Source organism: Pagrus pagrus (genome assembly GCF_965226575.1).
Source record: "Pagrus pagrus genome assembly, chromosome: 4".
In the NCBI taxonomy this organism is placed as follows: Eukaryota; Metazoa; Chordata; class Actinopteri; order Spariformes; family Sparidae; genus Pagrus; species Pagrus pagrus.
Window position 1 is genome coordinate 1,788,610 of NC_140188.1, and position 15,178 is coordinate 1,803,787.

The window sequence follows — 15,178 nt, forward strand, 5'->3', positions numbered from 1 at the left end:
TGTCAAATCCCCCTCAAATCCCTCAGTGTGTGTGTGTGTGTGTGTGTGTGTGTGTGTAGGTACACGCCCATCCATGTCCTGCTCCATTCACATAACATCATCCTCTCTGCGTCTCATTTTCTCCCTCTTTAATCCAACCTATTTCTTCTGCCGTAGCGTCTCTTTCCTCCCTCGTTTTGTCTCTTGATGTCTTCGTCTTGGGAGAATGTCTTCATAAAAATATATATTTTATCTGATGTGTGAACAGCGAATTAAATCACTGCAAACAAAATGTCAGTGTCTCGTATTTATTCAGCAAAAACCTCGCTCGCATTTCACCATCGTAAGCAAATGACGTTTTTATGACATGGCAGCCGAGAAATCAGGTCAGATTATGATACATTTGGTCCGTTTGTTTGAGCTACTAGCGTGAAGCGTGGGCGGTGAGCTAGTAGCCCATTTGAATAATATAGTTTTAGTCTGTTGCTGTCTCCAACACCATGCCAAGTGACATGTCCTTATCAGTCCTACAACCGCCATTTTGCATCCACACTCCCATTTACTAGTTTTGCCAACCCAATACCATTTACTATCCCCAACACTATCATCCTGATAATCCAACACCATTTATTGTCCCAAAGAGTATTTACCTAACACAAATTACACTCCTACAATCACCATTTACTAGTTTTGGCAACCCAACACCATTTACTATCCCCAGCACTATTTATAGTCCTGATAATCCATCACTATATACTTCCCCAAAGACTTTTTACCTGACATAAATTACAAGTCCGACAAACACCATTTACTATCCCCAGCACATTAACCATCTATAATACGATTTTCCATAACGACTTACTCTCCCTAACGCCATTTACAATCCCGGGCACCGTCCACCTGCCCTACCAATGCACCATTTACTATCCCCAACAATATCTATTATGATAATGATCCAACACTAGTAATTTTTCCCAAAACTGTTTATCATCCTGGAAATCCAACACCGTTTATTATCCCCAACGCTATTTATCATCCTGGTAATCCAACACCATTTACTATCTCCAACAATATCTATTATGATAATGATCCAACACTAGTCATTTTTCCCAAAACTGTTTATCATCCTGGAAATCCAACACCGTTTATTATCCCCAACACTATTTATCATCCTGGTAATCCAACACCATTTACTATCTCCAACAATATCTATTATGATAATGATCCAACACTAGTCATTTTTCCCAAAACTGTTTATCATCCCGATAATCCAGCACCGTTTACTATCCCCAACATTGTTTATCATTTCTACTAACCCATCACTATTGATTAATCATTCCCACCCAACCTGTCAATTACCATTTATGAACCCTAGGAGCATTTTGCATCCCCACTGCCATTTATCATTTCTAAGATCACTTTAAAGTTTTATTTACTTTCTCAGACAATCACATACAGCACACACCACCATTTACAATCCCCACTGGCACAACACGTTTCACATTTTGTTCCCCCAAAAGATTTCTAACACTTTAGCATCCCTAAAACAAACATTTATAATAATTTTTTATCCCTCCATCTTTTTATGTGTCTGTCTATGTTCCTCCTGCGTTCCCTCTCGGTCTGTCTGTCTGGTGTATCTATCTCTTTTCCCTCCTCTGTCCGTCTGACACCCCAATGGCTGTTATTTATTACCCAGCAGCCCCTGCTTTAGCCAGGCATGCCAAGGCTGGTCGCTCTGTCCTCAGGCAAACTCTCCCTCTCTTTTTCATTACCCCCTCTCTCTCTCGCTCTCTCCCTCTCACCGCCAATGTCTCTCGCTCTCTCTCTCTTTTTATGCTGCTGTCTGGCACTTTCTCTGTCTCATTTCTTCCTCTGTCTTGCCTTCTGTCTGTTGTTTTTTCCCTGTCGCTCTCCATCCTGTTTGTTTTTATCCTCTGTCCATGACGCTGTTTACACACACACACACACACACACACACACACACACACACACACACACACACACACACACACACACACACACACACACACACACACACACACACACACACACACACACACACACACACACACACACACACACACACACACACACACACTTCTGTCACCAGAGGCAGAGGACTCTCTCTAGACACCTCTCTGTCTGGTGACATCCAGACGACATTGGACTGTGTGTGTTTGGTGTTTGTGTTTGTGTTCAGGCATTTGTTTGTCCTCTTTATCAGTGTGTATTTACTCGACAGAATAGATATATTTATATGTAGATAAATAGATAGATAGATAGACAACTCCTGTATGTGTGTTTTCATTCAGCTTCCATCGCAGCAAGGATTGTTTTCACAAAGACAGTGAATGGACGGAGTGATGGAGGCGGCAGTAGGATGAGGTTGAGAGGGAGGTGAGATGAGATGAGAGAGTTTATGAAAGGCTGATGGTTAGAAATCAATGCGGAGGTGTAGATAGAGGGAGGATGAGGGGATGAGAGGAAAAAAAGGATGAAAAGAGAGAGCGAGACTTAAGAGGGAATTAAAGATGAAACCATGTTGGCATGTTTGTCAACTTCGCCCTCGAGCTTCGTGTGCGCATGTGTGTGTATGTGTGTGTATATGCGTGTGCGTGGGTGTGTTGCAATTACAGCCACTTACAGCTGTGGAGCCTAATTAGCCGTCAACGGCACACTCATTAGTCTGGTTTTGCAGTACGAGGCTGAAGAGGGATCCTCTTGGTTTTCTACTGCAGGGCCAGAGTGGGATGGTCCAGTTTTTTATTAAAAAGGTCAAAGTTGGATGTTCTGGTTTTACTACAGGGCAGAAAAACGTGTCCCATGTATAAGTCTGCATAATTAAACCAGTATGAATATGAATAAGAACAAGTGATAATGTTTTCCATCTTTCATTTCAGTCTCTCTTTTAAACTCAGACTGAACGATGCTCGAGCTTAATGAACTCCAACGTCTGAAACTTCAGCATGCATCAGAGCATCGTGCCGGTAAAGCTGGAGCTGGTAAATAAGTTACAAAGAAGTCATAGATAAACCATTTGACCCGGGGAGGAAAAATGCTGAATGTACCCTTTCCCACGAAACTCAGATGTTAGCATAGCACACCACACACTTCTGTTTTAGTATCACATGTCAGAAGGACCGAGAGAGACGAGCACTACTGCAGAGGAAACTTCAGATGATGGAAGAGAAGCAACATATGCTTCAAAACGGATAAACCAGACGTGAGAAGTGTTTCCTGCCACTGGAGTTAGATTACTGAAAGGGCTTTTCAATTGGCACTTTTAGCCACACAGAGTCAAACCACGTTGCATTTCCTTTACCTCAGTTGTGCCTGAGGTCAGGAGCATTATCCAGTCTCAGTTAGTCAAGTAATAAGTTGAGGATGCCAAGCAAAATGTTCACAACAACCTGAACGTCTGTGTTGCACGGCATAGAAACCAGCGCTAAAGAGGGCGCTGCCTTTAAACATCATCAACTCCAGACCAGTTAAAGGTACTCTGCCACGCTGCAGAACACGTGTATGGAGAAGGATATTCAACTCTCTGAACATCTGAAGCTTTCAGTTAGGAGAAGCAAAGTTCAAATGTTTCTTACCTGGATGATGTTTAGGAGTACGGACCTGCTGCACCTCCACATCGACCGCTTCACCAGCCCCGGCAGGAATCTGTGATCCTGCAATCACAATAAAGAACAATATAAAATCATACTATACTCACAAGTCTTCACAGTTTCTCTTTCCAGCCTCCAGTAAAACAATCCCGAGTGAATCAAAATCAAACCTCGACCTCAACAAACCAGCTTCATTACAAATATATAACCACCTCAGGGACTCTCTTTCCCCTGAGGTCATTTTCTCAGACAGTCGCCTGGTTGCAACAAGGTCCACCAGAACAAACGTCACCATAACGAACCTGGAAGAACTCAGAGTGTTTCATTATCTACGTGCAGAATTTAATCTGACTGCTCTGAATATATTTTACAGAGTTTTTCAGCTCGACTTTAAATACGGAAGACGACTTCTGATATGTTCGTCAGATTATACGCAAGCAACCAAAGATTTCAGTCTGAGTGCACACCTCTGTGTGTGTGTGTGTGTGTGTGTGTGTGTGTGTGTGTGTGTGTGTGTGTGTGTGTGTGTGTAGGCAGGTAGGTGTTCCTGGTCTCAGAGCCTCATTAGGTGAGCATATGGAGAGATCTGCAGACGGTCCAGCGGTGATGTGGAGCAGAAACGACTCTGACTCAGCACTCCTGCCGCTGAATTACAGCTGGAGGTTTTTTCTTTCCTGTATTTTTTAATGTGATGGAGTCTTTGTCGACGGCACTAAAACCCGCCCGACTTCACTTCACACATCTGAGGGCCTCTTTTTACCGGCCCGGAGAGGATTTTAATGTCATCTTTAGGGGGGGCTGAAAACCAAATGGCTTTAATTGGTTTTTGAAGCTAGGTGCAACCTGTTACTGTGGGTCACTGAGCAGCGCGCCAAAGGAGCTGTTTGGAGCAGGTTTGGTGCTTTGCTCAAAGGCACAGTGACAGAGGTTAGATTAAAGCAAGGGGGATCCTTTTTCCAAATTGATACAGGGATTCAGGGGAACAACCGTTACGACGCCATGAGCATGCAGGCAGAAAAAAAGAAAAAAAGACTAAGAGAGAGCCATGTTAGATACATCAGAGTGTGAAGGAGTTTAAAAACAATAGATTTTACCACTTGTTGTAATCACTGCAAACAAGAGCATCATCACACACGATGTAAAGACATCAGGCAAGAAAATCTCTTTCAACCACCTCCTGTACGCTCTCATCTCCTGCTTTCCCGTCCTGCCCTTCATCACCATTTCTGCTTTCTGTTTCAGTGAGTTCCTCTCTTCCTCCTCCTCTTCTTTTCCTTTCCTTTCTTTTCCTCTCTGTACACGTTTCTCTCCTCTCCTCTCCTCCACTCAGAGGAACAGAGGAGGGATAAAAGCCGAGCAGAGGAAACAGGAGCAGGAGGAGAAAAGGAGGCTGCTGGCTGTCACGTCCAGTCATCATCAGAATCAGACTTCAGACTCGCCGACACAGTGACACATCTCTGTCCTGCTCTCTCTCTCTCTCTCTCTCTCAATTCTGATTTCCATTCAAACGTCTCTCTCGATGACTTCATCCAAACACAATTTGTGTGTGAAAACAATGTGTGTGTCGTTTTGTTAAAGACCTCAGAAACAGCTGAGCAACAGGAGAACAGCCTCACATCTTCTTCTCCGGTTGCTTTCTGGTCTGCAAACAGCAAAATGTGCATCCCAGCCCCACAGTCTGGACACTGTGCAGACTCTCAGCTCGTTAAATGTCCGTTCTGTCCTCTCGCTGTGATCGCTGATTCTGTGTTTGTTGTGAGAAAACTGAATTAACAGAAAAGAAAAGTCATCTGATTGCAGCTCTTTTGCTAAAAGGTTAATAAAGCAGCCAAACTAATTTTCTGCTGCACTTAGAAATCCAACAGAAATCACTATTCTTATGATCTGAAACATTAGCATAGCATTAACATTTAAATGAGCGATCACAGGCGGGGTCGGAGGTGACATCATTTTTTGTCTTCTTCAGGCCTCGTTCAGACCGAATCAGGCGTTGCAGTAAATACTGCAGAGCTGTGCAGCGGCGTGGGAGGATTCAACCGGGAGAGGAGCATCGTCTGCAACACAACAGAAACTCACAGCAATCTGGAGGATCTCTGAATGTTGGTGTCTGTCCTGTCAGGTCAAACACCGTAGCACGCTAGATTAATGTGGCATTTCATCAGCTTCAGTGATGCTGTGATGTTGCTACGTTTTCTCACCAACTCCTCCAGTCCACATCGCTGCAGCCTCAAAATGAACCAGAGGACGGGAGTTTTCACCGCGCTCATACAGCAGGAAAACTTGCAGCAGGAGAACAAATGCTGCACTTTTCTTTCATAGTTCACGCACACAATGAGAGGTAAGGCAGCCTGCCTCACACAGCAATTACATCCAGGAGAGGGCAAGAGGTACTGGTTACTTAAATCTGCAAACTCATTCAGTGAAACCAGACGAGGACGGCACTACTGGAGAGCTCTGCAAAACTACAGACTGAGTTCAATGAGAACATTTTTAAAAAGACAGTATGTTCTCAGATAGGAGGAGATTTTGGTTTTGGCAGATAAACTATGGTTCAGGTAACACAGTTGCAGGTCACAGACTAAACCGTTTTACGTTTCTGCAAACCACAGATATGATCAAATATGTACGGAGCAATAAGTTTCATATCAAGTTCACATTTCATGTACGTGAGCTGACTTTCGTGTCAGGCGGTGGACGGGACGGGAGGACGGCTGAGGCCACTGTTAGAGACGGTGTTTCAACATTTACAAGGATGAAACCTCTGGATATTTTTGAGGAGACGTCAGGACATGTTACAGCCGTGTTGGTGGCGACAGTTTCAGGTATTTTAAGCCAAGATGTGATCTTTTCCAAACCCTGACCAAGTTGTTTTTCATGCCTTAACCTAACCAGCCTGTTAGAGCTAGTCGAGATGGCTTCCAAGTCTGAAACCACTGTGCAAAACACTGTTTCAACATTTGAAAGCGCGAAATCACTGGATGTTTTTAACGAGACCTTTGGACATTTTCCAGCTCGGAAACAAAAGCAGGTATTTTAAACCAGAACATGATTTTTCTAACCAAACCAAGTGGTTTTTTTGTGCTTAAACGTAACCAGAACATAAGCGTGCGTCCAGTCTTTATTCTGGTGACCGGGTTGGGTCAGGCAACTTAAAACACTTGATGAGAGTTGAAGACAGAATGTGATAACGGTGAATTAAACGCAGCTCTGTGACGAGACGAGACGAGACGAGACGCTCTCACAGCGAACGTTTGAAGCGATGACGCAGCCACATCCAGCGGAGCAACATCCGGGAGTTGGTGTGGGTGGAGGGCGAGGACGGAGGGGGACATTTTTAAATTCAGCCGACTCAGTGTGGACTCTCTCTCTCTCTCTCTCTCTCTCTGTGTCTCCATCTTCACTCTGAATGGTTGATGTTTGAAAGAGGGGGGGGGGGGCTCCTCAACACCCTCCTCCCCATCCTCCCCCCCTCTCTTCTTGCTCGCCCCTGATGCTTTCCTATTGTTCTCCTGCCTTCACACACACACAGACACACACACTCACACACTCACACTGGTACAAAACAATGCCTGAAACGTGAATGGAGCAGCCACCACAGGGAGAGTTGTAAGCTGTTGGCGCCCAGACTCTCTCTCTCTCTCTCTCTCTCTCTCCCTCCTTCTGTTGGTCTGTGTCTCTCGCTCTTCTTTCTCTCTCTCTCTCCTCTTTTTCTGGAGCGCGTATGAAAAAAAAAAATAATAATAAAGCTCTCGCGCATCAGCCGCGAGCAAATTAACCCCCAAGAAGATCATTTTCCTCTAAACCCTCTGAATTTGGGGAGGTGGAGGGGGTCTGGCGAAAGGGGGGCGGGGAGGGTGGTGGTCTTTATAGTTGCTAGGGGCAACCATAGGGGAGTGAGCGAGGTGGAAAGGCGTCCCGTGCGTACGTGCCCCGTTTGTGTGTGCGCGTGCGTGCGTGTGTGTGTGTGTGTGCGGGACCTGCCAACGTCCCGCTGCGAGACCCCTCGCGCCAATTCCATCTCACACAATTGGCTGAGAGAGAGAGACAGAGAGAGAGAGAGAGAGAGAGAGAGAGAGAGACAGAGAGAGAGACCTAGACGGAGAAGCGCAAAAAGAGCGAGAGACATACAGTGAGAGAGAGACCTAGAGAGAGGGAGAGAGAGAGAGAGAGAGAGAGAGAGAGAGAGGGAGGGAGAGAGAGAGAGAGAGAGAGAGAGAGGATGGTTGGGAGGATTTAGCCCCGGCAGCGTCTTTTCCCGTCCAACACAACAAGCTTATTACCTTTCTCTCCACGCGCTTGGAAACGGATTTACGCACACGAAAAGGAGGTTTGTTTGGCTCATTTATTTATCGTTTCTCTTCTCTCATCATCATCTCAACCTGCTGCTGTGCATTCAACCTCTTGCTTTTTTTTTTTATAAACAGCTCAACCGTTTTTTATTTCACCCGCGTCGGTCGCAGTTTGAGGCTACAGGTCGCGGGGGAATGCGTTTAATGGCGATTAGCCGGCGGGGTGATTAGCCGTTAACGGTCAAATTAACCCGGTAGTAGGAGTAGTAGGAGCGGGCTGAGGTGGCGCCGGCCGGGGGGTCCTCGTGCAGACAGGGGGGCTTGTTTTGTGTCGTGGTTGGAGGGTCGGAGACGGAGAGAGTGGCGGAGGGGGACAATGAGCGGCTGTTGTTTGGCGACGTTGCGCGCGGCGGTGAGCCCCCTCCAAAAAAACCCGCTGATCTTCTAGAAGGAACCAGAAGATGTGAGAAAATGTGTTGGAAAAAAAGATAAAGATGTCCAGTTTGGGGTTTGATTGCTCGGGTCAATCACATGGCACGGATCAATCACGCAGTCTGGGTGTCTGGTTGGCGGGTTTGTGCGTTTTCTGTGCGCCGGAACAATATGGACAGATATATTTTCCGTGGGGCTCCAGCAGGAAGCCTCCTGATGTCCTCCGCTCTCATGGAGCCGCTGTGTCTTCTACACGGACTGTATGAGGGGCGTCTGTTGCTCTCGAGGGCAGTCACAGACTGACATGTGTGTCTGTCATCTGTGTGCGCGCGTGCGTGTGTCTGGAGAATAATAACCAGAAATCACCCCCCTCCAAGAAAAGGCGCATGAAGTTATTTATGCGCCTCCAGAAAAATATAAACAACAACAACAACAATAACATGAAGCCATAAAACCAAGAATATTATAGGACGCGCGCGCGCACAGATAGAGGCTATAAGAAGGGGGCGGAGGGGGTGATGGTGGGGGGGGGTCTCAGCCATTTTTTCGATGAAGCGCGTGTTAAAAACGCACGCACATGGCGGCAGACAGACGGACTGAAATCACATCATAATCACAGCCAGGCTCGTGTGCGAGATGTAAACGAGGTCAGCGCGCAGAGAGCGCGAGGCGGCGACACGTAGCACGATTTAAACCCGAGATTACGATTATTATTAATTATTATAATCATATTTTTATGATTGTTTCATGATGATTACGCGCTGCGGGGTGTTTCACTGTGAGCAGGTTTGCAGGGAGGAGTATGGCAGCCTCCCCTCGCCTCCCCTCTCTGTCTCCCCCCCTCACAATAGACAAGGGCTCCGCTTGTTGGGAATTTGGCGCTTCACTTGTTTTGCTCAATGAGGACTTCACTGTGCCCCCCCCCCCCCCCCCCCCCCTCTCTCTCTCTCTCTCTCTCTGTTGTTGTGGATGGAGCCCTCTCTGACCCCCCCCCCCCCCCATATCAATCCGCTGCTCTTTTATCACCATCGATTATGATCACCTCCTCTCGATGGGCTGATTAATTGATCGTGGTGATGGTCCATGTGCAGCGGCGGTGTGACGGTGTGCTGGCGTCACAGTCTATTGTTCTCTGGGTGGTGAAGTCGCTTCATTAACTCAGTGAATGAAATGAAAACTCGTTATTGTGTTTTTATATGTTAACGCTGGTGGTTTAAAGAGCTGCTGCGCGCACACGCACACACACACACACACACACACACACACACACACACACACACACAGTGGAGTCTGCTGACCTTCTTCATGCTTCATGATTTTATTTCTCCAAACTCAGATCTTTAGGATTGTTAATCGTCATTTCTCTGATGTTTCTGGTGTTGTGTGCGTGTTTGCAGTCGCAGGAGACGAGCAGGAATAAAAACACGTCGCCATATTAGGAGCTTTTTTTTTTTTTGCCCCCCAAAATGGAGGGGGAGGAGGCTCCGAGGAGCTCATTAGCAATGCAAATTAGTTTTTTTTTTCCTTCAACGGGGGCTCGGGCACCTGCTGTCTCGAGCATGCGCGCGCGGCTGGATGGCTGACTGGCTTCCTCCCCCCCCCCTCCTCCTCCTCCTCCTCCTCCTCAGCCTCGGGGGCGCGCATCCTCCCTCCTTCTCATTAGAATTATGTTCCATGTTCGCGACGCGCGCACGCTGCTGGGAGCTTTGACGGATATAAAACAAATGAAGAAGAAGAAGAAGAAGAAGAAGAGCTCCTCGTTTAAAAGCTCTATAGCATAACAAAGGAGGGAGGAGGAGAGGAGGAGACATGGGGAGTTTAAAAGGAGCTGAATTAAAATGAAAACAGTGGGAGGAGAGGAAGAAGGAAAAATGGAGGATGGGAGGAGGTTGAGAAGTTTCCAGCATCATTAACATCATAGAAGAGTGATCTAATATCAGCTCACTGATATCATTTTCAAAACAAATCTAAATTCCCCCGAAAACACATTTTACTTTGTCGTCATTCATTCTACTTCCAGCTGCCTGCAGGAGGAGTCAGTCGGTTCAACAGTACATTCACAAACTCTCCTATCTGATTAAAAATACACTGGAGTGTGTAAAAAAGTACTCTGTTCATACTTACTACTTAAGATAAAAGTAAAATATTACTGCGGTAAGAGTGAAAATGCACCTGTACGAATAGTGTTTCTGTGTCTGGTGTCAAAAGTACATGTAAATGTAACTTATACGTATGTAATGATATGGGAAACAGTGCTTTATTATATCCAGCTGTCAGTAAAATAAATAAATAACTATTAAAAAAAGCTATCAAATAAATATAGTGGAGTTAAAAGTACAATGTTTGCCTCCAGGATGTGGAGTGGAAGAATAAAGTAGAAGAAAATGGAAATACTCAAATACAAGTACCTCAACATTCACTTTAGTAAAGTACTTCGTTATATTCCATCACTGGTTATAAACCTTTTGTCACATGATCACATATTGCTGATAAATAGAGAGAAATAAAGTGTTTTCAGTGAAGATGAAGTGAAGTTTAACCCTCAAACAGATGAAAAAACATTGAAGAAGAATAAAAGTAAAAGTACAGAAGTATTTTAAGCTAAACGTAGTGTAATTAAAGTAAAACTAACTAACTAGTTCTGAGTAGCTGTGAAAAGAAAAGGAGGAAGTGAAGATGGATCCATTCCCTCATTCAGAGTCACTATTTAAAAGTGGTTATAAGCAAATATCAGGTTATTTTAAGTGTTTCACAGGAGGAGAAAACATTAATAAACACTTACAGCTGTTTACAACTGCATAATAGTGTGTTATAAACCATTTATCAGATATCTACATACTGTTTTAATATGTTTTATAGTGGTTAAATGACGGTGTTGAGAAGAAAAAACACAGCAGCAGCAAAAAAAGCAGAACAAGGAGTAAAAATATAAAAGTGTTCTGAGCTAAATGTAGTGAAAGTATGACTTAATATTCAAACTGCTCAGAATATCTGCATATGAGAAGTAAACGAACAGTCGAGCAGAAGTATGACAAAGAAATATCGTACATAAGTACTCGAGTAAACCTATGTAATTGCATCCAATCACTGGTTATAAAGCACTGATTATAATATTGCTTATAAATGTTTTACAGTGGTTAAAGGACGGTGTTGAGAAGAGACTGCAGCACAGATTTAACCCCGAAAGATCAGAAAACACACGTAACACTGTAAAATAAGAGAAGCACGTAAAAGCAGAACAAAGAGCAAAAGTATAAAAGTGTTATGAGCAAAATGTAGTTAAAGTATGACTGAAACTGTCCTCAGAATAACTTAATATGAGAAGTAAACGGACAGTCGAGCAAAAGTATGACGAAGAATAATAGTTCCTAAGTACTCGAGTAACAGTGACGGTTAAAATAAAGTGTTTACAGAAGATGAGACGAGGCAACAGGACGAGTTTAACCCAACAGATCAGACACTCTGCAGAGAAGTACAAGAAGTAGAAGTACACAAGTATCTCAAGCAAAATGTGATTTAAGTTTTACTAAAACTCACAGTCGCAGTCTGACACAGAATATTATTACTTGAGACCAAATGCACTCGGTTGCATTCAACCAGCAGCTAATTTAATCAGAATATTGCTAATAAACGTGATTATAAAACTTGTTAAATGTTTCAGAGATGCTTCTGACTGCAGCTGTAAGACACGGTCACATACAGCAGATCATCACCTGCTCTCTATCAGAGCTAAAGAAGTGTTTCTGAGTTTTATGACAGTTTGTCAGTGAGACGTCTGGCAGGAAGTTTGACCTCTCCGTGGTCGTACCGACGTCACTGATCTGGAGGACGCAGAGTTTCTGGCTCTGTTGTTGGCAAACACGAGGAATATTTGTTCAAGAACAGCTCAAATGACACTCATTTTCCTATTTTTTCACCATTCATCAAGTACACAAGCCCAGTTTATGACAAAAGGAAAGTTTTAGTCTTGGACATACTCAATAAGATCAGGAGAAAGAGGGGAAATTACTGATTTTTGCAGTGATTTTCATTCTTAGACAGAAGCTGTAAGAGAAAGATGTGCAACAAGGAGGTAAAGCCAAGGTTTTTAAAACAAAAGGAGTAAAAAGAAAGAAGAAGAGATGAGTGGAAGACAGATGAGAAGTAAAAAAGGCTGGTGGACACGAGATCCAGACGAGATAATTTACGTGGAAAAAGAGAAAGAAGAGCGTGATGTTAGAGCGATGAGAGGAAGATGAGTGGAGGAGAGAATAAAAGAGAGCTGACAGGAGAGGAATGAAGAGGAGCAGAGGAGGGATGATGGATGTAAAAGGGAAAAGAGAATGAGAATGGGAGGATGACGGGACGAATTAAAGCATAAAAGAGACAAAAGAACGGATGAATGAAGGAGAAAGAAGTGTAAGAAGCTGTAAAGGAGGAAATAGAGAGGTTAGGAGGAGGAGAAGACAGAGAAAAGAGGAGACAGTGAAGGAGGAAAGTGATGTTGAGGAGGTGACAACAGAGGAGGTGAAGGAGAACGAGGACAGGGGTCAACTTCAGGAGGAGAGGAAGTGAACTGAGGTGAGACAAGGCAAAGAAAAGAGGAGTGAGAGGAGGTGAAGTGAAGACAAGATGAGGACAGGAGGTGGATGAACATCAGAGCAAACTAAACCTAAACATGGAGCTGATAAGGAGAGCGAGGAGGAGGAGGAGGAGGAGGAGGAGGAGGAGGCCTTCAGCGTCGACCACGTGCACGCCGGCTAACCGCGAAAAATCAGTCGAGCAGATGGAGGGAAAATGGTTGTATAGACGTCCAACATGGCGTCCGATGTGGCGAGACAAGGAGGAAATTGTTTCAGTGATGTACATTTGGCATCACATGCGCGTCATGAGGGGCTTTCAAAGTCGGTGCGACGCAGGAAATCAGAGCGTAGAAACTATTTACTTCATCCAGTGCAGGTTCAACAGTCTGTTCCCTCAGACTGACGGAGGTCAGAGCTGTAGTGTTTCTTACAGTGATGCATTTTTAGAAATCAGACTGATAACAGGACAATGAAGACTCTTAATATTTAACTTTTTAAGGACCGTGGCAGGAAGTTGCTCAGCAGACGAGCTCACATCTCACCTGCTCTCTGGTTTTTCCCTCGAGGTTAATGTTTAATTTCATAAAAGCGTTTATGGCGTTGGCTGATGTGATCTTTGCTTCCTACATAAAAACACTCCGCGGGGCAGATTTGTGACCTCACAGACAGGATTTTCTTTTTCAATACGCTCAGTAAAATCAGTTTCTAATCCATCGTGGCGAGCGAGCGTCGTCTCTGCCTGCTGTTGGTTTTTGTGGTAAATGCAGACAGATTGTGAAAAGTCTACAATCCATTAGCAGGTAACAGAAACAGCATTCAGACGTGATGATGTTCAAACGCTGCTTCGACAGACTTCATGTCTTTGCAAGTTCATGCTGTAGAGAAATGAAGGGAAACCAGCGAAACATAGAAAATCCAAATGGGTTTTGGAAAAGTAGAAACTATCACACGTACACATATCCACACCTGACATGCAGGGTTTTTATGGCTGTTTGAACAAAGCTCAGCCACAAGATGTTTAATCTGTCACTTATGTTCCCTGATGATCAGTTGGTTTGGTCCAGAAAATGTCAGAAAATGATGACAAGTGTTGATCAGTGTTTCCCAAACGTCGATAATCATGGATGAGGAAAGAAACCGGAAAATATTCACATTTAAAAAGCTGGAATTGGAGAATTTGGACTCCAACTGATTAAATGGTTATTAAAATATTTAGCTTTTAGTTTAATGGTTCAAAACTAATCAATTTATGTTACAGCTGGAGAAGTTGAGCATGCAGAAGTGGAGGCTCGACTCATTTCGAGCGCCACCTTTTCTTTTGTTTGACAGACAATGATGAGCGACGTGGACGTGCAGTTTCACTGTCTTGAATCTTTTCCGTCTCCTGTATCGGTCCAAAGAACTAGATATCGAACGCAAAGATGGCGCCGAGTCCGTCCAACACACGAGGTCCTGCTCCGCCCGTTGACTTTAGTTTTTAAGAGCTGCCTTCCACGACTCAAGGAAAAGTTTACAAATATGAAAAACCTCCATGAATCAAATCAAATCAAACAAACAGTCATAATTAAACCTGATTGCAGTTCGAGGTGTCGTTTTTTTTTCACCAGCATCTCTTTTCTACAGCGTCAGTGAAATTGTAGGAGAATTTTTTTGCTGCAATACCACGAGTGGCCACTGGGCAAAAATCAGAGGTACCAGGGTCTATAATACTGAACATTCATGGTGCGAACATCATTGGTTCATTAACTGATTGAATTTTATCTGAATTTTGATAATCAGTCGATTGTTGAGTCTCATATTTGATGATTTGCTGCTTTTATCTGCGTCACATTGTTACGAACCGAGTATCTGAAGAGCATCTTTGGACTGTTCGTTCGGAGAAAAACAAGTTTTATACCGAAAGATGAAGCGCTTCATGTAAAAAAATAATCAAAATAGTTGTGTGGCAGATTTGTTTGGAGTCCTTCCATGTTTTCACGTCTCCCAGCTAGAAGAAGACGAGGCCCGGAGCACGGCGAGATGACATGCTGCACAGTTTACAGATATGAAGAGATTATTTGACCAGAAAATAAAATATGGAGAGAAAAAAAAACCCTCTGCTGGAAAGACTTAGGAGATAACATCAAATCGGTATTAAGCTACACAGACAGATAGCGTGGCCATGGATAAAATATTTAGCTGGCTTTCAAAATCAGTCTTTTCCCCCCCTCGCTCTGCATGTGTGTGTGTGTGTGTGTGTGTGTGTGTGTGTGTGTGTGTGTGTGTGTGTGTGTGTGCGCCCCCCTCAAATCCTAACCGGCAT

The 15,178-nt window shown here is 44.2% G+C and overlaps 1 protein-coding gene and 1 long non-coding RNA gene across 2 annotated transcripts in view; one reads left to right on the forward strand and one right to left on the reverse strand.

Annotated features, from left to right (window-relative positions):
- Nucleotides 1-15,178, reverse strand: part of LOC311256096 — a 61,515-nt gene that overhangs the window by 37,827 nt on the left and 8,510 nt on the right. The window contains exon 2 of the long non-coding RNA XR_014622442.1: nt 3,579-3,656. This is a non-coding gene — a long non-coding RNA (uncharacterized lncRNA). The remainder of the gene's footprint in view (nt 1-3,578; nt 3,657-15,178) is intronic.
- LOC311256095 (uncharacterized protein) overlaps nt 7,700-15,178 on the forward strand; it is a 38,145-nt gene continuing 30,666 nt past the window's right edge. Inside the window, exon 1 of the mRNA XM_084350899.1 lies at nt 7,700-7,920. The gene's annotated coding sequence lies outside the window, so the exon portion shown is untranslated. The remainder of the gene's footprint in view (nt 7,921-15,178) is intronic.